We start from the raw sequence: 25,687 nt of genomic DNA, 5'->3' as shown, positions 1-25,687 counted from the left end.
TAGACCAACTTAGAAGTTCTTCGAGCCTTGCTAGAAGGTTCGCTTTGTTCTCCCAATTAGAAAAAGGCGGTTTCTTGGTTTGAAGCCAATAAAGTGGAATGAGTTTCTTTGCTGCAGCCAAGATATGGGAGATGAGAACATGTTTAGATGAATTGTACTCCAAAGTCAGAGCCAAGAGGAAGATCATGGCTGGTTTGATTTCAAATTGGGGGTATCCAAGAGATCTGATAGCGGTTCTAATTTCCTGCCAATAGGTCTGGATGAGTGGGCATTCCCACCAGATATGTAGATAACTCCGATTGGAAGCATCTCCAACATTTGATCGTAGGGGTGAATCCCTTATTATGGAGCTAGGTCGGGTGCTATACCAATGGGAAGCAAGTTTGTAATGAGTTTCTTGTAGCCTTATACACCTGGAGGGGCCATGTGAGTGTTGTAAAATGTTATCTATATCCGCTTCAGAAAACCCCAGACCTAGGTGCTTCTCCCAAAAGGAAATACAGCTTGATTTATTATAGTGCATTGGGTCTATGAAATGTTGGAGGAGGTGGGAGGTTTTTCTAGGTCGGGTAGTTTTGGAGGCTAAAAGTTTTTCAAATTCAGTCAGTTGAGTTCTGAGCAAGGAATTCTTTCGGAGTGAGTCCAGACATGCTTTCAGATGTTGTGTATGCAGAAAAGAGAGGGACAAGTTTGGGAGAAGATCCAGTATGTCTGCAAGCGGAAGTAGACCCGTGGTGGTCGTAATGTCTTTCAAGGTTAGGGCATTGAGCTTGGATCATAGACCATGATAAGGGGAGCCATCAAGATCTAAAAGTGCAGGAAGTACCCCGAGAGGCATAAGAGAAGAAGGGGTGGGGGCCAGATCCTGCCCCAACTCCGACCAAATCATCATTGGACTTTTCAGCAACAGATCAGAATGGAGAGGTCTCACAGTCCATGAGTCGGGAAGCCAAAGACCAGGTAAAGGTGCCAGAGAGCAAAGGGCCTCAAAACAGAGGAGTGGCAAGCAAGATCGGAGAGGGGCTACAAGTTCCAGCCACCAGGCGAGTTGGGTCGCTTTGTAATACTTGCATGTATTGGGCAGACCTATGCCTCCAGAATGTTTTCTCTCCGTCAGTTTTTCCCATTGGCTCCTTATGTCTCCAAATTAATTTTGTAAACGTGCCTTTCAAGGAGGCGAAGAAAGTAGAAGGTAGAGAGATTGGGAGCATCTTAATTTTATAAAATAACTTTGGTAGGATTTAGGTTTGAATTAAGTTCTTCCTGCCAAACCAGGAGATAGTGTCGTGTAAGAGGCCAAGGATTCGGATATCGTCCAGAAGAGGGGGAAAGTTGAGTTTGTAATGCGAGATGTAAGATGAATGCCGAGGTATTTCAAACTGTCACTAGACCAGGTAAAAGGCGTAACGGCTTTAAGCTTCTCCACTGTAGATGAACAGAGTGATACATTTAGCACTTCTGATTTTGACAAATTAGCCTTATAACGACAGACTTCCGAACGCAGAGAGGATGTCTACTAGAGCAGGTAGGCCCCCTTCAGGGTTTCTTATGACAAAAAGAATGTCATATGCCGTGGCATGAAGGGTGCGATCACCCCGATTCCCATTCCTCAGACTCTGTGATCTTGTCAGACCGTTTGAAGTAGTGTTTCCATTACTAAGACAAAGATCGTCAGAGACTGTGGACAACCCTGCCGTGTTTCATTTGAAATCGCAAAGCTGGAAGATAGAGTTCCATTTATCCTAAGTCTAGTTGACGGGGAAGAATAAAGGGAAAAAATGGCCAGGATAAAGGTTGATGGAAAACCAAACTTCTCCAGAGTGGATTTCATGTAGGACCAGTCCACTCTGTCAAATGCCTTTTCGGCATCTACACCTAGCAAGACTAGCGGATCACGTGTGTTGTTTGTCAGGTGAATCAACGGGAGAAGTCTTGCAGTGTTGTGTCTACCTTCTCTTCCAAAAACAAATCCTGATTGTTCTTCATTAATTAGTGTCAGAATGAAGGACTGAAGGATCTTTGCCCAGACCTTCACGTCCACATTCAGTAAAGAGATAAGATGTTAGTTCCCACACGAGGAAGGATCCTTGCCATCCTCGGGAATCAGTGTGATATGTGCCTTTTATGCCTGAGTCGGTAGAGTTTCACCCTGCAAGAGGGCATTGTACAATAGGGAGAGTTGTGGTGTTAAAAAGTTTCGGAACTTTTTTATAATAAAAGAGTGGAAGACCATCTGGGCCAGGGCTTTTGCCCGTCGGGAAACTGCTCAGAGTGTCATTGACTTCTTGCAAAGAAATTGGCTCTAGAAGGGTTGATACTGCTGTTTCAGGGAGTTTAGGAAGATTAAGGGAGCTTAGAAACTGGGATGTCAAGGTATCTCTGTGTGTCCCGATTCTCTCAGTTTTTAAGCAAACTGGATGGCATTTGGTGAGATCTATGTGCACTGTGTCCTAAACCTCTGCTTCAACTTGCAAGGAAATTGGTCATCAAGGACTTGTAAAATTACATTTTGAAGTTGACGGAGACAAGTTGATGGATGAAATATTTATGAGACAAGAGCCAGTGTTGTTTAACAAACTGTGGGGGATATAAAAACCGGCGATGCGTTTTGGGACCTACTGCCCCTTAGTCATAGCGTGACGTTATGACTAAGGGGCAGTAGGTCCCGAAATGCATTAGAGTTTTATATGCATTTTTTTGTGTTTTTCACCTTTTTTTCTGCCTTTTACTTTTTGTATTATTTGTTCTACATTTTATACTTATGATGAATTAAATGCTAAATTTTAAGGAAATGTAGCACGATGCCAACTTCTCTTCAGTATTTTTGTCTATGTTGAATGCTTCTCGGGTCCAGAGACTTTGTCGTGCACCCCGAAGATTCCTTCTTTTTTATGTTGAGCTACAGTCAACATATTTTGTGTATCGCTATAAAGTGACGTTAGTAACATCTGTGAAATGGCTACAGGGTCAAAATGCTCACTATACCTCTTGATAAATTCTGTGAGGGGTGTACAGTGTTGGCCAAAAGTATTGGCCCCCCCCTGCAGTTCTGTCAGATAATACTCGTCTTCCAGAAAATGATTACATGCACAAACTCTTTGGTAATATCTTCATTTATTTTGTTTGCAATGAAAAAAACAAAAGAGAATGAAAAAAAAGTCAAATCATTGATCATTTTACACAAAACTCCAAAAATGGGCCGGACAAAAGTATTGGCGCCCTCAGCCTAATACTTGGTAGCACAACCTTTAGACACAATAACTGCGCACAACCGCTTCCGCTAACCAGCAATGAGTTTCTTACAAGGCTCTGCTGGAATTTTAGACCATTCTTCTTTGGCAAACTGCTCCAGGTCCCTGAGATGTGAAGGGGGCCTTCTCCAAACTGCCATCAAGAGATCTCTCCACAGGTGTTCTATGGGATTCAAGTCTGGACTCATTGCTGCCACTTTACAAGTCTCCAGGGCTTTCTCTCAAACCATTTTCTAGTGCTGACCTGAAGTGTGTTTTGGGTCCTTGTCCTGCTGGAAGAGCCCTGACCTCTGAGGGAGACCCAGCTTTCTCACACTGGGCCCTACATGATGCTGCACAATGTGTTGGTCGTCTTCAGACTTCATAATGCCATGCACACGGTCAAGCAGTCCAGTGCCAGAGGCAGCAAAGCAACCCCAAACAATCAGGGACCTCCGCCATGTCTGACTGTAGGGGGCGTCTTCTTCTCTTTTTTCCTGTAATCTCTATGTTGATGCCTTTTCCTACTTTTGTCTCATCTGACCAGAGAACATTCTTCCAGAACGGTTTTGGCTTTCTCAGGTAAGTTTTGGCAAACTCCAGCCTGGCTTTTTTCTCTCTGGGTAAGAAGTGGGGTCTTCCTGGGTCTCCTACCATACAGTCCCTTGTCATTCAGACGCCGATGGATAGTATGGGTTGACACTGTTGTACCCTCGGACTGCAGGGCAGCTTGGACTTGTTTGGATGTTAGTTGAGGTTCTTTATCCACCATCCGCACAATCTTGCGGTGAAATCTCTCGTCAATTTTTCTTTTCTGTCCACATCTAGGGAGGTTAGCCACAGTGCCTTGGGCTTTAAACTTCTTGATGACACTGCGCACGGTAGACACAGGAACATTCAGGTCTTTGGAGATGGACTTGTAGCCTTGAGATTGCTTAGGCTTCCTCACAATTTTGCTTCTCAAGTCCTTAGACAGTTCTTTGGTCTTCTTTCTTTTCTCCATGCTCAATGTGGTACACACAAGGACACAGGACAGAGTTGGAGTCAACTTTAATCCATTTCAACTGGCTGCAAGTGTGATTTAGTTATTGCCACCACCTGTTAGGTGCCTCAGGTAAGTAACAGGTGCTGTTAATTACACAAATTACAGAAGCATCACATGATTTTTCAAACAGTGCCAATACTTTTGTCCACCCCCTTTTTATGTTTGCTGTGGAATTATATCCAATTTGGCTTTTTGACAATTCTTTTTGTGGTTTTCCATTGAAGACAAATGAAATGAAGATAATAATACCAAAGAATTTGTGATTGCAATCATTATCTAAAAGAAAACGAGTATTATCGGACAGAATTACAGGGGGGCAATACTTTTGGCCAATACTGTAGTTTCGATAATGGGGTCAGTTTTGGGGGATTCCCATTGTATTGTTATGTTAGGGGTCCTGATATGACATGGCACCGAAAACTATTCCAGCACAATCTGCTTTTCATACCCTCAGTGTCGCTCCTTCCATTCCGCGCTGCCCAAACATCAGTTTACACCCACATGTGGGAGATGTCTGTGCTCTGGAAAAATTGCACAACAATCTATGAGATCCATTTTCTCCATTAACCCTTTGGATTGTGTTACCATATTTTTCGGACCATAAGACACACCTAGGTTTTAGAGGAGGAAAACAGGGAAAAAATGTTGAAGCAAAAAATGGTAAAATATTTAATATATGGTGCTACGTATCGCGCCGTTCCGCCCCAGCCTCCGGCCCCCAAGGCGCGAGGACTTCGGCCTCCACCTCAGCCACCCGGCCGCAGCCACTGGCCCACCCGGCCTTTGCCGCAGGCGGAACCCGCGATCGCCTTCTTAACTATACCGTCCGCTCCCACAAAACGAGAGAGAGAACGGGGCCTTAGGATAATACGAGAAGAGCCTTCTAAAGTTTTAACGTTTTATTAACCCAAGATGGTCGATACTAGGTCAACCATAAATATATATAAAGATATACCCTGGCAGTCACAAGCTTATATGGTTACAGAGAAGGTATGTTACAGTGCAGTGAGATAAAACAGATTAAAAGATTAGAAACAGAAACAGTCCTTAGGCACCCGGCGATTCCGCAGCCAACGCATGGTACCCACAAAGCAGGAGATACAGTCCACTAAAGACTCTGGTGGGGGCAACCGCAGCACCCCCCCACATAGCATATAGCAATAAAGAGAGTTTTTCCATACCGTTGTAAAAAGTCCATAGTCCATAAATCCATGATCAGATGGGAGTTATATCATATTCTTCATAATTCCATTAGTCCATTAGCGTTAAAGTAGTACATGGCTCTCTTTCAAAGTCCCTCAGCCACATGGCATTCTTTGTCTCTCAGCACATGGGCGCACATGGCCGCTTCTGCCCCGCCCTTCCCCCCAGCAAGGGGGGAGGGGGCCACACACAGAGCCTACTTGCTCACATGTGTCCAGATGCAGGGTCAGAGGAGAAGAACAAGAAGAAGAAAACAAGCTCCGCCCCAGGTCAATCTTATATTGACCCTGGGCTCCACCCTGAAATGACATCATCAGGGCTTTTGGCCCACCCTCTATCTTAGCAATCAAATAACTTTAAATGGTCATAATTCCTCATCACATGATCATACGGTCAAACAAGTGGCATGTCTTTGCTCATAGCGAGTTCCCCAACACATTGACACCAAACATGATACCCCAATTACCAATGAGTAATGAGGACTAGGTCTGGGCTTTTCCCAGGCCCGTAGGCTTAAAGTTTTTGGGTTAAAAACGTGCATCTCACTACTACGCACCAGAAGATATAATTGTCATAATGGTAGCATCTTTATTTATTTTTTTATTTTTATGGTAGAGTTGGAAGGGACCTCAAGGGCCATCGGGTCCAACCCCCTGCGAGTGCAGGTTTTCCTAAATCATCCCAGCTATGTTTATCCAGATTCCGCTTGAAGATTTCCATTGATGGAGTGCCCACCACCTCCCGTGGCAGCCTATTCCACTCTCTCACTCCCCTCACTGTCAGAAAGTTTCTCCTAATGTCTAATCTGTATCTCTTTCCCTTTAGTTTCATCCCATTGCTTCTTGTACTTCCTTGTGCTAATGAGAATAGGGGAGATCCCTCTGCACTGTGACTACCTTTCAGATATTTGTAGACTGCTATTAAATCTCCCCTCAGCCTTCTCTTCTGCAAACTAAACAATCCCAGTTCTTTTAGCCGCTCCTCATAGGACATGGTTTGCAGACCTTCCACCATTTTGGTTGCTCTTCTCTGGACTTGCTCCAATATATCGATGTCTTTCTTGAATTGAGGCACCCAGAACTGTACACAGTATTCCTGGTGTGGTCTGACCAGGGAAGAGGACAGCGGAATAATGACCTCTCTTGATCTAGATTCAATGCTTGTCTTAATACATCCCAGAATTGTATTCGCCTTTTTTGCAGCAGCACCGCACTGTTGGCTCATGTTGAATTTGTGATCTACTATTATGCCCAAGTCCTTTTCCCCTATGCTATCACTTAGTTCTATTCCTCCCATACTATATATGTTTTTTACATTTCTGTTACCCAGATGTAGAACTTTGCATTTGTCCCTGTTAAATCCCATTTTGTTGGCCTCAGCCCATTGTTCCAGTGTGTCTAAGTCCTTTTGAATACACTCTCTCTCCTCTCTAGTGTTGGCTATTCCTCCTATCTTCGTATCATCTGCAAATTTTATGAGTTCCCCAATAATTCCATCGTCCAGATCATTTATAAAGTTATTAAAAAGTACTGGGCCCAGAACAGAGCCCTGCGGCACCCCGCTTTTGACGTTCTTCCAGTTCGATGTGTAGCCATTTAGTATTACTCGTTGTGCCCGATCATTAAGCCAGTTGTGAATCCACCTAACTGATTTTTTGTCAAAGCCATACTTAATCATTTTTTCAATAAGAAGGTTATGTGATACTTTATCAAATGCCTTACTGAAGTCAATATATACTATGTCCACGGCATTCCCTTGGTCCAACCATTCAGTGATTTTGTTGTAGAAGGAAATCAGGTTAGTCTGACAAGATTTATTGGTCATAAAGCCATGCTGGCTCTGGTTAATTAATGCCTTCCCATCCAGGTACCGAAGTAAATGTTCCTTGACAATTTGCTCAAAGATTTTTCCTGCTATCGAGGTCAGACTTACCGGCCTGTAATTTCCTGGATCGTCCCTTTTCCCCTTTTTGTAGATGGGGACAACATTTGCCCTTTTCCAATCTAAAGGGACCACTCCTGTTTCCCATGACTTACCGAAGATTATAGCAAGGGGTTCTGTTATTTCCTCTGCTATCTCTTTCAGGACTCTAGGGTGTAAATCATCTGGTCCTGGGGACTTGGTTTCCTGTAACTTGGCTAAGTGCTCTCTTACCAGACCTTCGCTTATAGTCAGCTTGGAGTCCTCCTTCCCCTCATCTCCATCACCATTAATGTCGATATTTCCATTAGTTTCTTGGGAGAAGACGGATACAAAATATGAATTTAGTAGCTCCACCTGCTGTTCCACCATGTTAACTGTTTCTCCTTTGTCATTCTTCAGGACTCCAATGGTCTCCTTCACTTTTCTTTTGCTTTTAACATATCCCCAAAATCCTTTTACCTTACTCTTTGCCTCTTTTGCAAGCTTCAATTCGTGTTCAGCCTTAGCTCCTTTGATGCTTGTCTTGCAGAGTCTGCAGACTGCTGTGTACTCTTCCTTAGGTATAGTTCCCATCTTCCACTTTTTGTATGTTTCCTTTTTCCTTTTTAGCAGGTTATGTAATTTTTTGGTCATCCATCCTGATATTTTTAGGTGCTTCCCATTTTTCTTCCTTCTATTTATTGTTAGTTCCTGTGCTTTAATGATTTCCCTACGGAAGATTTCCCACCCTTCATGTGCATTTTTGTGCTTAAGAATTTTGCACCACGGAATTCTACTAACCCTTGCCTTCAGGCTCTTGAAGTCTGCCCTGCTAAAGTCGAGCCTTGAAGTCTGTGTCTTCTCAGGTCTTCTTCTTCTTGCAACCCCAAACTCTCGCTGAATCCCAGTGTCCCTGCTACCCGTAGTCCCTTAACCATGTGCTCTTTGTTGGTTAGGACTAGGTCCAAAATGGATGTTCCTCTCGTGTTTTCTTCTACTAGCTGGGCAATGAAGTTATCAATAGCGAAGCTGAGTGGCCCATTGTGCCTGGTCAAAACGGTTAAGGCATATGCGGTATCCCGATCAGCCGCTACCCAGTTTTTAGTCCACAAGGATGGTTCCCCCTTAACCAGGTTCCAGTTCGAAACAGTGTTCAAGAAGTGTTTAAAAGTCACTGGGGTATCGCCAGCAGAATTTGGTACCCACTCCTTCCGCATCGGGGCCGCGACGGTGAAACTCATAGGGGGATGACGTTCCATTTGCTATAGGCGTTACGTCAGACCTGGTTTAATCACCAGTTAAATTTATATATAAAAAGGGGAGGAGGGGGGACACCTAAAGTTGTTAATTGCATGATGCTTCGTTGTTTTTAACCCATATTGTTGTTCACAGGGACCCCCACCGTGGTTTAGATTATCGGACACTCCTATGTCTTTTGGGACGCAAAGCGAGCAGCAGTCCAGCCGATGGGCCTCCAGCTGGGTTTCAGAGACGTCCAGGTGCGGTGGCTTGGAATACGGGGCTTGAAGTGGGAACAAGTGTTCCCGGAGGTCCTCAACGCTAGCAGAGCCACCCAGGTCCCAGTGGTGTTAGTAATGCAGGTGGCAATGACATGGTCTCCATCCGGCGGCCAGAGCTGATTGCTAGGATGCGAGTGAATTTCCGCAGGTTCCCAACACTTTTCCCAGGCCTAGTCCCGGTATGGTCTGAGATGATTCCGAGGTCACAGTGGCACGGCGCGATTAGTCCGCCCGCGCTTGAGAGAACAAGGAAAGCCCTCAACAGAGTGGTGTCACACCACATACAGACACTTGGCGGAGTAGTGGTCAGGCATTACCAGCTTGAAGGGGACAATCGGATGCTACTGCGAAAGGATGGTGTACACCTGAATGATATTGGGTTGGACATTTTTCTTTCGGGGATCCAAGATGGCATAGAAATGGCGCTGTTCCTGCTTAGGGGGGTCACACCTCGTTGTAGGCTTACACCGAGATCCGGTGGCATATTAGCAGGACCTTGGCCCCCTTTCTCAGCGATGAAGAGGACCAGCGACGTGCCCCACCGGGGACAAATCCAACGCGTGCCCAGCAGGAGGTGGGGCACTCGGGGGGCACACACCACAACGTTCACGAGGAGGGTAACAGGGTTACTGCATATGTTATATATATATATATATATATATATATATATATATATATATATACATATGCCGTATATATGTAATAAAGCTGTGGCCGACCCCACCCATTCAAAGGTAACTTTGTCCGCATTTATGTGAAGAGCACACACAAAGGGGTTTGGTGGGGGGGAAGGGGTTTTGGTCCAGGAAAGTGCTCAAAATACGGCCGGTCACGGCTCTGCTGCATACACGTCACACACAGACGGCACTGCTACATACATGTCACACACAGACAGTTCTGCTACATACACGTCACCCAGACAGCCCTGCTACATACACGTCACACACAGCTCTGCTACATCCTTATCCAGACACAGAACTTCTCCTCATCTAGCAGACATCATGTGACTCCTCCCACACACATATATAGCTGTGACTGATCACATGACTCTGACATCATCACAGGTCCTGTAACCACACAGATACCACACGGCTGCTTAGCAGAAGGTTTGTAGAGTTTTCGTCTATTAACCCCTTTAGCATACCCCCCAACCAATTTGAATTCCATGTCCTTTCTCACAGTCCCAGTTGGTGGGAGGTATGTCCCGGAGGACGCCGATGAGTTGAATACATAAGTGAGTTTAGCTCCTGCCTTACCGCTGCGCTCCGGCTTCTGCATGTGTAGATGCTACAACTATGTGAACATGGGAAGAATATGCAAATCTGTCTCCCAAGATGTAAACAGGGAGACAGTGCCTCTGTTATGCTGCCCTCTATAGCAAGCACCCTGAACAACATGCCCGACTTCCCAGAAGTCTACTGCATGATGTGAGGTTATAACCAAATCAATTTCTCAGCTACAGACGGCACCATTCCTGTCTCTTTGGACTTCATCAGCGCAGCCTAGAGAGAATTGATTTGGTTTAAGTGAGAGCAATCAATTCTCTCTAGGCTGTGCCAGGTGGTGGCAATAACTAAATCACTCTTGCAGCCAGTTGAAATGGATTAAAGTTGACTCCACCTCTGTCCTGTGTCCTTGTGTGACCACATTGAGCATGGAGAAAAGAAAGAAGACCAAAGAATTGTCTGAGGACTTGAGAAGCAAAATTGTGAGGAAGCATGAGCAATCTCAAGGCTACAAGTCCATCTCCAAAGCCCTGAATGTTCCTGTGTCTACCGTGCGCAGTGTCATCCAGAAGTGTAAAGCCCATGGCCCTGTGGCTAACCTCCCTAGATGTGGACGCAAAAGAAACATTGACAAGAGATTTCAACGCAAGATTGTGCGGATGGCGGATAAAGAACCTCGACTAACATCCAAACAAGTCCAAGCTGCCCTGCAGTCCGAGGGTACAACAGTGTCACCCCGTACTATACGTCAGCGTCTGAATGAGAAGGGACTGTATGGTAGGAGACTCAGGAAGACCCCACTTCTTACCCACAGACAGAAAAAAGCCAGGCGGGAGTTTGCCAAAACTTACCTGAGAAAGCCAAAACCGTTCTGGAAGAATGTTCTCTGGTCAGAAGAGACAAAAGTAGGAAAAGGCATCAACATAGAGTTTACAGGAAAAAAAAGAGGCCTTCAAAGAGAAGAAGACGCCCCCTACAGTCAGACATGGCGGAGGGTCCCTGATGTTTTGGGGTTGCTTTGCTGCCTCTGGCACTGGACTGCTTGACCGTGTGCATGGCATTATGAAGTCTGAAGACGACCAACACATTGTGCAGCATAATGTAGGGCCCAGTGTGAGAAAGCTGGGTCTCCCTCAGAGGTCAGGGCTCTTCCAGCAGGACAAGGACCCAAAACACACTTCAGGTCAGCACTAGAAAATGGTTTGTGAGAAAGCACTGGAGACTTGTAAAGTGGCAGCAATGAGTCCAGCCCTGAATCCCATAGAACACCTGTGGGGGAGGGGGAGAGATCTCTTGGTGGCAGTTTGGAGAAGGCCCCCTTCACATCTCAGGGGGGATCTGGAGCAGTTTGCCAAAGAAGAATGGTTGAAAATTCCAGCAGAGCCTTGTAAGAAACTCATTGCTGGTTACCGGAAGCGGTTGTGCGCAGTTATTGTGTCTAAAGGTTGTGCTACCAAGTATTAGGCTGAGGGCGCCAATACTTTTGTCCGGCCCATTTTTGGAGTTTTGTGTAAAATGATCAATGATTTGACTTTTTTTCATTCTCTTTTGTTTTTTTCATTGCAAACAAAATAAATGAAGATATTACCAAAGAGTTTGTGCATGTAATCATTTTCTGGAAGACGAGTATTATCTGACAGAACTGAAGGGGGGCCAATACTTTTGGCCAACACTGTACACCCCTCACAGAATTTATCAAGAGGTATAGTGAGCATTTTGACCCTGTAACCATTTCACAGATGTTACTAACGTCACTTTATAGCGATACACAAAATATGTTGACTGTAGCTCAACATAAAAAAGAAGGAATCTTCGGGGTGCACGACAAAGTCTCTGGACCCGAGAAGCATTCAACATAGACAAAAATATTGAAGAGAAGTCGGCATCGTGCTACATTTCCTTAAAATTTAGCATTTAATTCATCATAAGTATAAAATGTAGAACAAATAATACAAAAAGTAAAAGGCAGAAAAAAAGGTGAAAAACACAAAAAAGTGCATATAAACCTCTAATGCATTTCGGGACCTACTGCCCCTTAGTCATAACGTCACGCTATGACTAAGGGGCAGTAGGTCCCAAAACGCATCGCCGGTTTTTATATCCCCCACAGTTTGTTAAACAACACTGGCTCTTGTCTCATAAATATTTCATCCATCAACTTGTCTCCATCAACTTCAAAATGTAATTTTACAAGTCCTTGATGACCAATTTCCTTGCAAATTGAAGCAGAGGTTTAGGACACAGTGCACATAGATCTCACCAAATGCCATCCAGTTTGCTTAAAAACTGAGAGAATCGGGACACACAGAGATACCTTGACATCCCAGTTTCTAAGCTCCTTTAATCTTCCTAAACTCCCTGAAACAGCAGTATCAACCCTTCTAGAGCCAATTTCTTTGCAAGAAGTCAATGACACTGAGCAGTTTCCCGACGGGCAAAAGCCCTGGCCCAGATGGTCTTCCACTCTTTTATTATAAAAAGTTCCGAAACATTTTAACACCACAACTCTCCCTATTGTACAATGCCCTCTTGCAGGGTGAAACTCTACCGACTCAGGCACAAAAGGCACATATCACGCTGATTCCCGAGGATGGCAAGGATCCTTCCTCGTGTGGGAACTAACATCTTATCTCTTTACTGAATGTGGACGTGAAGGTCTGGGCAAAGATCCTTCAGTCCTTCATTCTGACACTAATTAACGAAGAACAATCAGGATTTGTTTTTGGAAGAGAAGGTAGACACAACACTGCAAGACTTCTCCCGTTGATTCACCTGACAAACAACACACGTGATCCGCTAGTCTTGCTAGGTGTAGATGCCGAAAAGGCATTTGACAGAGTGGACTGGTCCTACATGAAATCCACTCTGGAGAAGTTTGGTTTTCCAACAACCTTTATCCTGGCCATTTTTTCCCTTTATTCTTCCCCGTCAACGAGACTTAGGATAAATGGAACTCTATCTTCCAGCTTTGCGATTTCAAATGAAACACGGCAGGGTTGTCCACAGTCTCTGACGATCTTTGTCTTAGTAATGGAAGTGCTACTTCAAACGGTCTGACAAGATCACAGAGTCCGAGGAATCGATCGGGGTGATCGCACCCTTCATGCCACGGCACATGCTGATGACATTCTTTTTGTCATAAGAAACCCTGAAGGGGGCCTACCTGCTCTAGTAGACATCCTCTCTGCGTTCCGAAGTCTGTCGTTATAAGGCTAATTTGTCAAAATCAGAAGTGCTAAATATATCACTCTGTTCATCTACAGTGGAGAAGCTTAAAGCCATTACGCCTTTTACCTGGTCTAGTGACAGTTTGAAATACCTCGGCATTCATCTTACTTCTCGCATTTCGGATCTTTACAAACTCAACTTTCCCCCTCTTCTGGACGATATTTCCAAATCCTTGGCCTCTTACACGACACTATTTCCTGGTTTGGCAGGAAGAACTTAATTCAAACCTAAATCCTACCAAAGTTATTTTATAAAATTAAGATGCTCCCAATCTCTCTACCTTCTACTTTCTTCGCCTCCTTGAAAGGCACGTTTACAAAATTCATTTGGAGACATAAGGAGCCAATAATTGCATGGGAAAAATTGATGGAGAGAAAACATTCTGGAGGCATAGGTCTGTCCAATATATGCAAGTATTACAAAGCGACCCAACTCGCCTGGTGGCTGGAATTTGTAGCCCCTCTCCGATCTTGCTTGCCACTCCTCTGTTTTGAGGACCTCTGCTCTCTGGCACCTTTACCTGGTCTTTGGCTTCCCAACTCACGGACTGCGAGACCTCTCCATTCTGATCTGTTGCTGAAAAGTCCAATGATGATTTGGTCGGAGTTGGGGCAGGATCTGGCCCCCACCCCTTCTTCTCTTATGCCTCTCAGGGTACTTCCTGCACTTTTAGATCTTGATGGCTCCCCTTATCAAGGTCTATGATCCAAGCCTAATGCCCTAACCTTGAAAGACATTACGACCACCACGGGTCTACTTCCGCTTGCAGACATACTGGATCTTCTCCCAAACTTGTCCCTCTCTTTTCTCTATACACAACATCTGAAAGCATGTCTGGACTCACTCCGAAAGAAATACTCACTACTCAACTGACTGAATTTGAAAAACTTTTAGCCCCTAAAACTACCCGACCTAGAAAAACCTCCCACCTCCTCCAACATTTCATAGACCCAATGCACTATAATAAACCAAGCTTTATTTCCTTTTGGGAGAAGCACCTGTAGCGCCCCACAGAGCAGGTCACTACAAATGTCATCTTATGTGATCTATACTGTGTACTGTGAAGGTATAGTGAGATCCAGTCAACCTGTTAGCATACACAAAGTTCCACAGCCATTATCTCTTTAAGAAAAGGGGAGGAGCTACAGACTGGAAGAGGGTCTCTCTCTCAGTTCCAGATCAGAGAGGGCAGGAGTGTGCAAGAGAGAGAGCAGGTGTGTGGAGGTGCAGTGTGTGCTGCAAGCTGCATGGTGTGCACAGCACAGGAGGCCGGAGACCTGCAGAGGTGAGACAAGACCTTGCAGGGACGGAGCTGCAGTCATAGGACCATCAATTCCTAACTAGTGTAAGAAACACTAAGAACATTGAGAAACTCACTGGACCAAGGCCTAGTGAATGCAAGTTTCCTGGAGGCTCAGTAACGTACAGAGTTGGGGGTGAGTGCATCCAGCATCCCAAAGAACTCGCGTTACCTGCTGTCCAGAAGGGGTATCTACCCGGTTGCAATTAACATTTGAGCTCCTGGAACCCAGGACCAGAGGAAATCTATTAGAGAGTTTGAGCAGCAGTGGAAGGCTGAATCATACTAGTGGTAAAAGGGAAGACTGGTATCTCACTATACTGGAGCAAGGTGAATCCTCCTGTAACATCTGTTATCTCTTGCTGACTACAGAAGTAAACTGTAAGTGTTTGGTCTGGACTGTGTTCTTTCATCGATCCTCTGTTACTCCTCCTGGAAATCATCCCTTCTTCACCTATATCATATATCATCCGGCCCTGGGACCTGCCCTGGTTGGGGAGGGTATAACATCTGGCACTGCATCACCACCTATTCCCAGAGGCCCTGCCTACAGTGCCCGGCTTCACCTTAAGCCGAAACCCCAACTGGCGTCACGACAAACTTTTATTTTTCTTTATTTTTCTTTCATCCATTTTTGCTTAAAACTCCCCTTTTTCAAGGCGCTGCCGCCCCCGGTGTCGGGCCTGCTCGCACCGTGAATCTACATAGGCCGAGTCAGGGTGACTCACACCTAGGTCTGGTGTTGTCTGAAGCGGATATAGATAACATTTTACAACACTCACATGGCCCCTCCAGGTGTATAAGGCTACAAGAAACTCATTACAAACTTGCTTCCCATTGGTATAGCACCCGACCTAGCTCCATAATAAGGGATTCACCCCTACGATCAAATGTTGGAGATGCTTCCAATCGGAGTTATCTACATATCTGGTGGGAATGCCCACTCATCCAGACCTATTGGCAGGAAATTAGAACCGCTATCAGATCTCTTGGATACCCCCAATTTGAAATCAAACCAGCCATGATCTTCCTCTCGGCTCTGACTTTGGAGTACAATTCATCTAAACATGTTCTCATCTCCCATATCTTGGCTGCAGCAAAGAAACTCATTCCACTTTATTGGCTTCAAACCAAGAAACCGCCTTTTTCTAATTGGGAGAACAAAGCGAACCTTCTAGCAAGGCTCGAAGAACTTCTAAGTTGGTCTAATACAGTCTTTCTCAAAGTGGGCGATAACGCCCCCTTGTGGGCGCTGGAGGCCTATAGGGGGGCAGTAAAGGTCACAGAGAAGATTGGGGGGCGTTGAAGCGGTTTAGGGGGGTGATGGCTAATTTAAAGGGGTGGTATCATAACAATGATTCTATCTATACTGCTTGTTAATGTGGATTTAAGACTTTTCCTAAATACACTGCTTCAGCAAAACTGCTTTGTTTGTCCACTATCTTACTTTATTCACTTGATTATGGACACTAGCACCTGGCCCCCTGCTCATTTATCCCGCAATTGTACTCTGGATTGTGGTCCATCGTTCAACGATTTTTGATAGCATTCCCATCATCGTATTTGTGTGAACGTGGATTTAGTGCTGTGGCAACGTTGCAAACTAAAATCGGTTGCAGATTACCGAACGCGGTGACTTACGGCTGTTTTTGAGTAAATTCGAGCCTGATATTAACAAACTTGTTAAAAATCATCAAATTCATCCTTCACATTAGATTAGTTTTAAAATTAAAATTGAAATTTTTGTTTTAATAACATGAATAAAAGTTTTCCTAATATTACAAAATGGTGTTTTACATTACCCTCATCAGAAAGTCTTATTTTCACATGGCACACATAATTTAATTATTAACATAATGACTGCGATTGTGATTCTTAAGATGTAGTAAAGTAAAAAAAAATTGGGGGGGGGGGGGGGGGCGCTAGAAAATAATTAATTCTCGAAGTGGGCGGTAGACAAAATAAGTTTGAGAACCTCTGGTCTAATAGAACGCATGGGAAATTTTTGCATATCTGGTCCCCCTGGCTGAACCGCCAAGTTGACTGACCTATTCCTGGACTTCTTGATAAGAATGTTGAGCCTTCTTGTCTTCTTGCTTTCTCACTTTCTTCCCTGTGTGAATTCTTTCATGTCTAACAAGATGTGATTTCCGAGCAAAACATTTCTCACATTCTTGACATAAAAATGGCTTCTCTCCTGTGTGAATTCTTTGATGGCTAACAAGATGTGATTTCCGAGCAAAACATTTCTCACATTCTTGACATAAAAATGGCTTCTCCCCTGTGTGAATTCTCAAATGGTCAACAAGACTTGTTTTCTGAGTAAAACATTTCTCACATTCTGGGCATGAAAATGGCTTCTCTCCTGCGTGAGTTCTTTGATGTCCAACAAAATTTGATTTGTAAGTAAAACATTTCCCACATTCTGGGCATATATATGGCTTCTCCCCTGTGTGAGTTCTTTGATGTTCAACAAACTTGTATTTGTGAGTAAAACATTTCCCACATTCTGGGCATGAAAATGGCTTCTGCCCTGTGTGATTCTTTTGATGGTCAATAAGACTTGATTTACAACTAAAACATTTCCCACATTCTGAGCATGAAAATGGCTTCTCCCCTGTGTGACTCTTTTGATGGTCAATAAGACTTGATTTCCGAGTAAAACATTTCTCACATTCTGGGCATGAATATGGCTTCTCCCTTGTGTGAATTCTCTGATGTGTAACAAGATTTGATTTCTGAGTAAAACATTTCTCACATTCTTGACATGAAAATGGCTTCTCCCTTGTGTGAATTCTCAGATGATCAACAAGACTTGATTTCTGAGTAAAACATTTCCCACATTCTGGGCATGAAACTGGCTTCTCTCCTGTGTGAATTTTTTGATGGCTAACAAGATGTGATTTCCGAGCAAAACATTTCTCACATTCTTGACATAAAAATGGCTTCTCCCCTGTGTGAATTCTCAAATGGTCAACAAGACTTGTTTTCTGAGTAAAACATTTCTCACATTCTGGGCATGAAAATGGCTTCTCTCCTGTGTGAGTTCTTTGATGTCCAACAATATTTGATTTGTGAGTAAAACATTTCCCACATTCTGGGCATATATATGGCTTCTCCCCTGTGTGAGTTCTTTGATGTCTAACAAGATGTGATTTCCGATCAAAACATTTCTCACATTCTGGACATGAATATGGCTTCTCCCCTGTGTGAGTTCTCTGATGTATAACACCTCTTTTGTATCTTTCATTTTGCTTTACAGACCATGATAAATTAGAATAAAGACCTTTCTTCTGAAGCGCTGAGGATATATCTGGGGTAATGACATGTTCTTCATATGGATCTTGTGTGATACCATGATCTGCTTTATAATCTGTAGATATCAGATGTCCCTCTGAGCTCCTGGTACAGTCATCTGACAAGAAGAAAACTGATGTTACTATTATTGAATAAAATAACCTTATAAGTATATTCCCCACTGAGCTGCCGCTGCCTGAGACGCTTCAGACCGAATTAAGAAGTGAAGTCAGTGGCACAAGCAGCAAACGACGGCAGCGTGGCCTACTTCATTAGTATTCACTGTGCTGAGACGGAGGTCAGTGATAGTGAATAGTAATGAAGCGGGGCAGGAGACGCCACCACTGCTCTAGGTCACTGTAGAGGTGAACACAATCCATGGCTGCTTAACTATGGCCACTTATGTGGACTAATACTGTAGGATGCCATAAATCTTACTGTATTACACCCCATACACACAATACAATCCAAACCACATCTGCTGGATTTCCCAGCCTGAACTCACCGCGGATCTGCTGTCCCATACAGTATGTAGTAGGGTCTGTGGAGTCACAAGGAAGCAGGGACTCCTAGCGTCATAGATCACTAAGATACGGGGAGTCCTGGTGTGTGGACAGAGTTCAGGCTGGGAAATGTGACTGATGTACAGACCAGATTTTCTAGTCCGGATTCCATAGTGTGATTGGGGTCTAAGGTGAGGTTTACACAGTGACATTTGTAGAAGCTGCTTCAGGAATTCAGAAGAAGAATTTTTCCGCTTTACCAAATCAGCCCCCGAATCTCCATCAGATTCCTTACTGGCCAGGCCGGATTTTCCACCTCCCATTTATTTCCATAGAGCTCTGAGGTGGAATCTGCCTGAAGATCGAGCAGGAGGATTATTTTTCTGCTACCTGAAATAATCTGCTATATAATTCTGGTAAATTCTTTCCCTTCACGAGGACTGACAGCCGGTGAGGAAGAAATTTGCCTCCTTCACATCGATGTCAAGTCCATATTCCTGCTGTCCGTTCTATTCTATACTACATTTATTACCCCCTATAGCGGTATCACATTTATATTCAGGTATTATTAGTATTTTACCTGAATTGGGGAACAACAAATAGTCTAAACAATGTCTGAATAGAATCAGTGACCCTTCTGTGCTTTATATAGTGGTGACTCCTCACCTGGGCGGGTCCCTGTAGGAATGTCCTCCTCACACTCCTCATCACCACTCACATAGGGCTCTTCCTGTATTCTCATAGATATAGCATTCATGTCGCTCACATCTTTATCCTGATGGAAAATCTGCGAAACAAATAATGTAAAAGTCACCGGACAAATGGGGAAGTCACAGAGAATGTTCTAGATCATTAATCCGCATGAAGATGAAAGATGTCCTGACAGTAGTTGCAGGTCTGTGAGAAGCCGGATAAACATATTAGATGGTGGCTCAATGACACCGCCCATGTATATAACCATATAATACTGCTGGATACAACAAGACTGACCACAAGGCGGGAGTTTGCCAAAACTTACCTGAGAAAGCCAAAACCGTTCTGGAAGAATGTTCTCTGGTCAGAGGAGACAAAAGTAGGAAAAGGCCTCAACATAGAGATTACAGGAATAAAAAGAGGCCTTCAAAGAAAAGAACACGGTCCCTACAGTCAAACATTGCGGAGGTTCCCTGATGTTTTGGGGTTGCTTTGCTGCCTCTGGCACTGGACTGCTTGACCATGTGCATGGCATTATGAAGTCTGAAGACGACCAACACATTGTGCAGCATAATGTAGGGCCCAGTGTGAGAAAGCGGGGTCTCCCTCAGAGGTCAGGGGTCTTCCAGCAGGACAAGGACCCAAAACACACTTCAGGTCAGCACTAGAAAATGGTGGTGTGAGAAAGCACTGGAGACTTGTAAAGTGGCAGCAATGAGTCCAGCCCTGAATCCCATAGAACACCTGTGGGGGAGGGGGAGAGATCTCTTGGTGGCAGTTTGGAGAAGGCCCCCTTCACATCTCAGGGGGGACCTCGAGCAGTTTGCCAAAGAAGAAGGGTCTAAGATTCCAGCAGAGCCTTGTAAGAAACTCATTGCTGGTTACCGGAAGCGGTTGTGCGCAGTTATTGTGTCTAAAGGTTGTGCTACCAAGTATTAGGCTGAGGGGGCCAATACTTTTGTCCGGCCCATTTTTGGAGTTTTGTGTAAAATGATCAATGATTTGACTTTTTTTTCATTCTCTTTTGTTTTTTTCATTGCAAACAAAATAAATGAAGATATTACCAAAGAGTTTGTGCTTGTAATCATTTTCTGGAAGACGAGTATTATCTGACAGAACTGCAGGGGGGCCAATACTTTTAGCCAACACTGTACACCCCTCACAGAATTTATCAAGAAGTATAGTGAGCATTTTGACCCTGTAGCCATTTCACAGATGTTACTAACGTCACTTTATAGCGATACACAAAATATGTTGACTGTAGCTCAACATAAAAAAGGAATCTTCGGGGTGCACGACAAAGTCTCTGGACCCGAGAAGCATTCAACATAGACAAAAATATTGAAGAGAAGTCGGCATCGTGCTACATTTCCTTAAAATTTAGCATTTAATTCATCATAAGTATAAAATGTAGAACAAATAATACAAAAAGTAAAAGGCAGAAAAAAGGTGAAAAACACAAAAAAGTGCATATAAACCTCTAACGCATTTCGGGACCTACTGCCCCTTAGTCATAGCGTCACGCTATGAGGCTACGACTAAGAAGACTATATGTCTTCGAAACGCGTCAGCGAGTCTATGTAAGGGATGGAAATACTTACGAGACGATACTGCTTGTGTACATGTGTGTTTTTTAACATTGGAATAAACGCTACGTTTTATAAGGACCATGGTTGAAAGCTGGAATTTTTTATGTCATTGGATTTTCTGACAATCTTTGTCTTAGTAATGGAAACACTACTTCAAACGGTCTGACAAGATCACAGAGTCCGAGGAATCGATCGGGGTGATCGCACCCTTCATGCCACGGCATATGACATTCTTTTTGTCATAAGAAACCCTGAAGGGGGCCTACCTGCTCTAGTAGACATCCTCTCTGCGTTCCGAAGTCTGTCGTTATAAGGCTAATTTGTCAAAATCAGAAGTGCTAAATGTATCACTCTGTTCATCTACAGTGGAGAAGCTTAAAGCCATTACGCCTTTTACCTGGTCTAGTGACAGTTTGAAATACCTCGGCATTCATCTTACTTCTCGCATTTCGGATCTTTACAAACTCAACTTTCCCCCTCTTCTGGACGATATTTCCAAATCCTTGGCCTCTTACACGACACTATTTCCTGGTTTGGCAGGAAGAACTTAATTCAAACCTAAATCCTACCAAAGTTATTTTATAAAATTAAGATGCTCCCAATCTCTCTACCTTCTACTTTCTTCACCTTCTTGAAAGGCACGTTTACAAAATTCATTTGGAGACATAAGGAGCCAATAATTGCATGGGAAAAATTGATGGAGAGAAAACATTCTGGAGGCATAGGTCTGTCCAATATATGCAAGTATTACAAAGCGACCCAACTCGCCTGGTGGCTGGAATTTGTAGCCCCTCTCCGATCTTGCTTGCCACTCCTCTGTTTTGAGGCCCTTTGCTCTCTGGCACCTTTACCTGGTCTTTGGCTTCCCAACTCACGGACTGCGAGGCCTCTCCATTCTGATCTGTTGCTGAAAAGTCCAATGATGATTTGGTCGGAGTTGGGGCAGGATCTGGCCCCCACCCCTTCTTCTCTTATGCCTCTCAGGGTACTTCCTGCACTTTTAGATCTTGATGGCTCCCCTTATCAAGGTCTATGATCCAAGCCTAATGCCCTAACCTTGAAAGACATTACGACCACCACGGGTTTACTTCCGCTTGCAGACATGCTGGATCTTCTCCCAAACTTGTCCCTCTCTTTTCTCCATACACAACATCTGAAAGCATGTCTGGACTCACTCCGAAAGAAATACTCACTACTCAACTGACTGAATTTGAAAAACTTTTAGCCCCTAAAACTACCCGACCTAGAAAAACCTCCCACCTCCTCCAACATTTCATAGACCCAATGCACTATAATAAACCAAGCTTTATTTCCTTTTGGGAGAAGCACCTGTAGCGCCCCACAGAGCAGGTCACTACAAATGTCATCTTATGTGATCTATACTGTGTACTGTGAAGGTATAGTGAGATCCAGTCAACCTGTTAGCATACACAAAGTTCCACAGCCATTATCTCTTTAAGAAAAGGGGAGGAGCTACAGACTGGAAGAGGGTCTCTCTCTCAGTTCCAGATCAGAGAGGGCAGGAGTGTGCAAGAGAGAGAGCAGGTGTGTGGAGGTGCAGTGTGTGCTGCAAGCTGCATGGTGTGCACAGCACAGGAGGCCGGAGACCTGCAGAGGTGAGACAAGACCTTGCAGGGACGGAGCTGCAGTCATAGGACCATCAATTCCTAACTAGTGTAAGAAACACTAAGAACATTGAGAAACTCACTGGACCAAGGCCTAGTGAATGCAAGTTTCCTGGAGGCTCAGTAACATACAGAGTTGGGGGTGAGTGCATCCAGCATCCCAAAGAACTCGCGTTACCTGCTGTCCAGAAGGGGGATCTACCCGGTTGCAATTAACATTTGAGCTCCTGGAACCCAGGACCAGAGGAAATCTATTAGAGAGTTTGAGCAGCAGTGGAAGGCTGAATCCTACTGGTGGCATCTCACTATACTGGAGCAAGGTGACTCCTCCTGTAACATCTGTTATCTCTTGCTGACTACAGAAGTAACCTGTAAGTGTTTGGTTAACCCCTGTCTGGACTGTGTTCTTTCATCGATCCTCTGTTACTCCTCCTGGAAATCATCCCTTCTTCACCTATATCATATATCATCCGGCCCTGGGACCTGCCCTGGTTGGGGAGGGTATAACATCTGGCACTGCATCACCACCTATTCCCAGAGGCCCTGCCTACAGTGCCCGGCTTCACCTTAAGCCGAAACCCCAACTGGCGTCACGACAAACTTTTATTTTTCTTTATTTTTCTTTCATCCATTTTTGCTTAAAACTCCCCTTTTTCAAGGCGCTGCCGCCCCCTTTGTCGGGCCTGCTCGCACCGTGAATCTACATAGGCCGAGTCAGGGTGACTCACACCTAGGTCTGGGGTTTTCTGAAGCGGATATAGATAACATTTTACAACACTCACATGGCCCCTCCAGGTGTATAAGGCTACAAGAAACTCATTACAAACTTGCTTCCCATTGGTATAGCACCCGACCTAGCTCCATAATAAGGGATTCACCCCTACGAACAAATGTTGGAGATGCTTCCAATCGGAGTTATCTACATATCTGGTGGGAATGCCCACTCATCCAGACCTATTGGCAGGAAATTAGAACCGCTATCAGATCTCTTGGATACCCCCAATTTGAAATCAAACCAGCCATGATCTTCCTCTCGGCTCTGACTTTGGAGTACAATTCATCTAAACATGTTCTCATCTCCCATATCTTGGCTGCAGCAAAGAAACTCATTCCACTTTATTGGCTTCAAACCAAGAAACCGCCTTTTTCTAATTGGGAGAACAAAGCGAACCTTCTAGCAAGGCTCGAAGAACTTCTAAGTTGGTCTAATACAGTCTTTCTCAAAGTGGGCGATAACGCCCCCTTGTGGGCGCTGGAGGCCTATAGGGGGGCAGTAAAGGTCACAGAGAAGATTGGGGGGCGTTGAAGCGGTTTAGGGGGGTGATGGCTAATTTAAAGGGGTGGTATCATAACAATGATTCTATCTATACTGCTTGTTAATGTGGATTTAAGACTTTTCCTAAATACACTGCTTCAGCAAAACTGCTTTGTTTGTCCACTATCTTACTTTATTCACTTCATTATGGACACTAGCACCTGGCCCCCTGCTCATTTATCCCGCAATTGTACTCTGGATTGTGGTCCATCGTTCAACGATTTTTGATAGCATTCCCATCATCGTATTTGTGTGAACGTGGATTTAGTGCTGTGGCAACGTTGCAAACTAAAATCGGTTGCAGATTACCGAACGCGGTGACTTACGGCTGTTTTTGAGTAAATTCGAGCCTGATATTAACAAACTTGTTAAAAATCATCAAATTCATCCTTCACATTAGATTAGTTTTAAAATTAAAATTGAAATTTTTGTTTTAATAACATGAATAAAAGTTTTCCTAATATTACAAAATGGTGTTTTACATTACCCTCATCAGAAAGTCTTATTTTCACATGGCACACATAATTTAATTATTAACATAATGACTGCGATTGTGATTCTTAAGATGTAGTAAAGTAAAAAAAAATTGGGGGGGGGGGGGGCGCTAGAAAATAATTAATTCTCGAAGTGGGCGGTAGACAAAATAAGTTTGAGAACCTCTGGTCTAATAGAACGCATGGGAAATTTTTGCATATCTGGTCCCCCTGGCTGAACCGCCAAGTTGACTGACCTATTCCTGGACTTCTTGATAAGAATGTTGAGCCTTCTTGTCTTCTTGCTTTCTCACTTTCTTCCCTGTGTGAATTCTTTCATGTCTAACAAGATGTGATTTCCGAGCAAAACATTTCTCACATTCTTGACATAAAAATGGCTTCTCTCCTGTGTGAATTCTTTGATGGCTAACAAGATGTGATTTGCGAGCAAAACATTTCTCACATTCTTGACATAAAAATGGCTTCTCCCCTGTGTGAATTCTCAAATGGTCAACAAGACTTGTTTTCTGAGTAAAACATTTCTCACATTCTGGGCATGAAAATGGCTTCTCTCCTGCGTGAGTTCTTTGATGTCCAACAAAATTTGATTTGTAAGTAAAACATTTCCCACATTCTGGGCATATATATGGCTTCTCCCCTGTGTGAGTTCTTTGATGTTCAACAAACTTGTATTTGTGAGTAAAACATTTCCCACATTCTGGGCATGAAAATGGCTTCTGCCCTGTGTGATTCTTTTGATGGTCAATAAGACTTGATTTACAACTAAAACATTTCCCACATTCTGAGCATGAAAATGGCTTCTCCCCTGTGTGACTCTTTTGATGGTCAATAAGACTTGATTTCCGAGTAAAACATTTCTCACATTCTGGGCATGAATATGGCTTCTCCCTTGTGTGAATTCTCTGATGTGTAACAAGATTTGATTTCTGAGTAAAACATTTCTCACATTCTTGACATGAAAATGGCTTCTCCCTTGTGTGAATTCTCAGATGATCAACAAGACTTGATTTCTGAGTAAAACATTTCCCACATTCTGGGCATGAAACTGGCTTCTCTCCTGTGTGAATTCTTTGATGGCTAACAAGATGTGATTTCCGAGCAAAACATTTCTCACATTCTTGACATAAAAATGGCTTCTCCCCTGTGTGAATTCTCAAATGGTCAACAAGACTTGTTTTCTGAGTAAAACATTTCTCACATTCTGGGCATGAAAATGGCTTCTCTCCTGTGTGAGTTCTTTGATGTCCAACAATATTTGATTTGTGAGTAAAACATTTCCCACATTCTGGGCATATATATGGCTTCTCCCCTGTGTGAGTTCTTTGATGTCTAACAAGATGTGATTTCCGATCAAAACATTTCTCACATTCTGGACATGAATATGGCTTCTCCCCTGTGTGAGTTCTCTGATGTATAACACCTCTTTTGTATCTTTCATTTTGCTTTACAGACCATGATAAATTAGAATAAAGACCTTTCTTCTGAAGCGCTGAGGATATATCTGGGGTAATGACATG

At 43.8% G+C, this 25,687-nt stretch overlaps 1 pseudogene; it reads right to left on the bottom strand.

Moving 5' to 3' along the window:
- The window catches only part of LOC142192831 (uncharacterized), a 319,569-nt pseudogene that overhangs the window by 140,096 nt on the left and 153,786 nt on the right, over nt 1-25,687 (bottom strand).

Source organism: Leptodactylus fuscus, chromosome 1 (genome assembly GCF_031893055.1).
Source record: "Leptodactylus fuscus isolate aLepFus1 chromosome 1, aLepFus1.hap2, whole genome shotgun sequence".
NCBI lineage: Eukaryota > Metazoa > Chordata > Amphibia > Anura > Leptodactylidae > Leptodactylus > Leptodactylus fuscus.
This window is presented reverse-complemented; position numbering and strand designations above follow the sequence as displayed.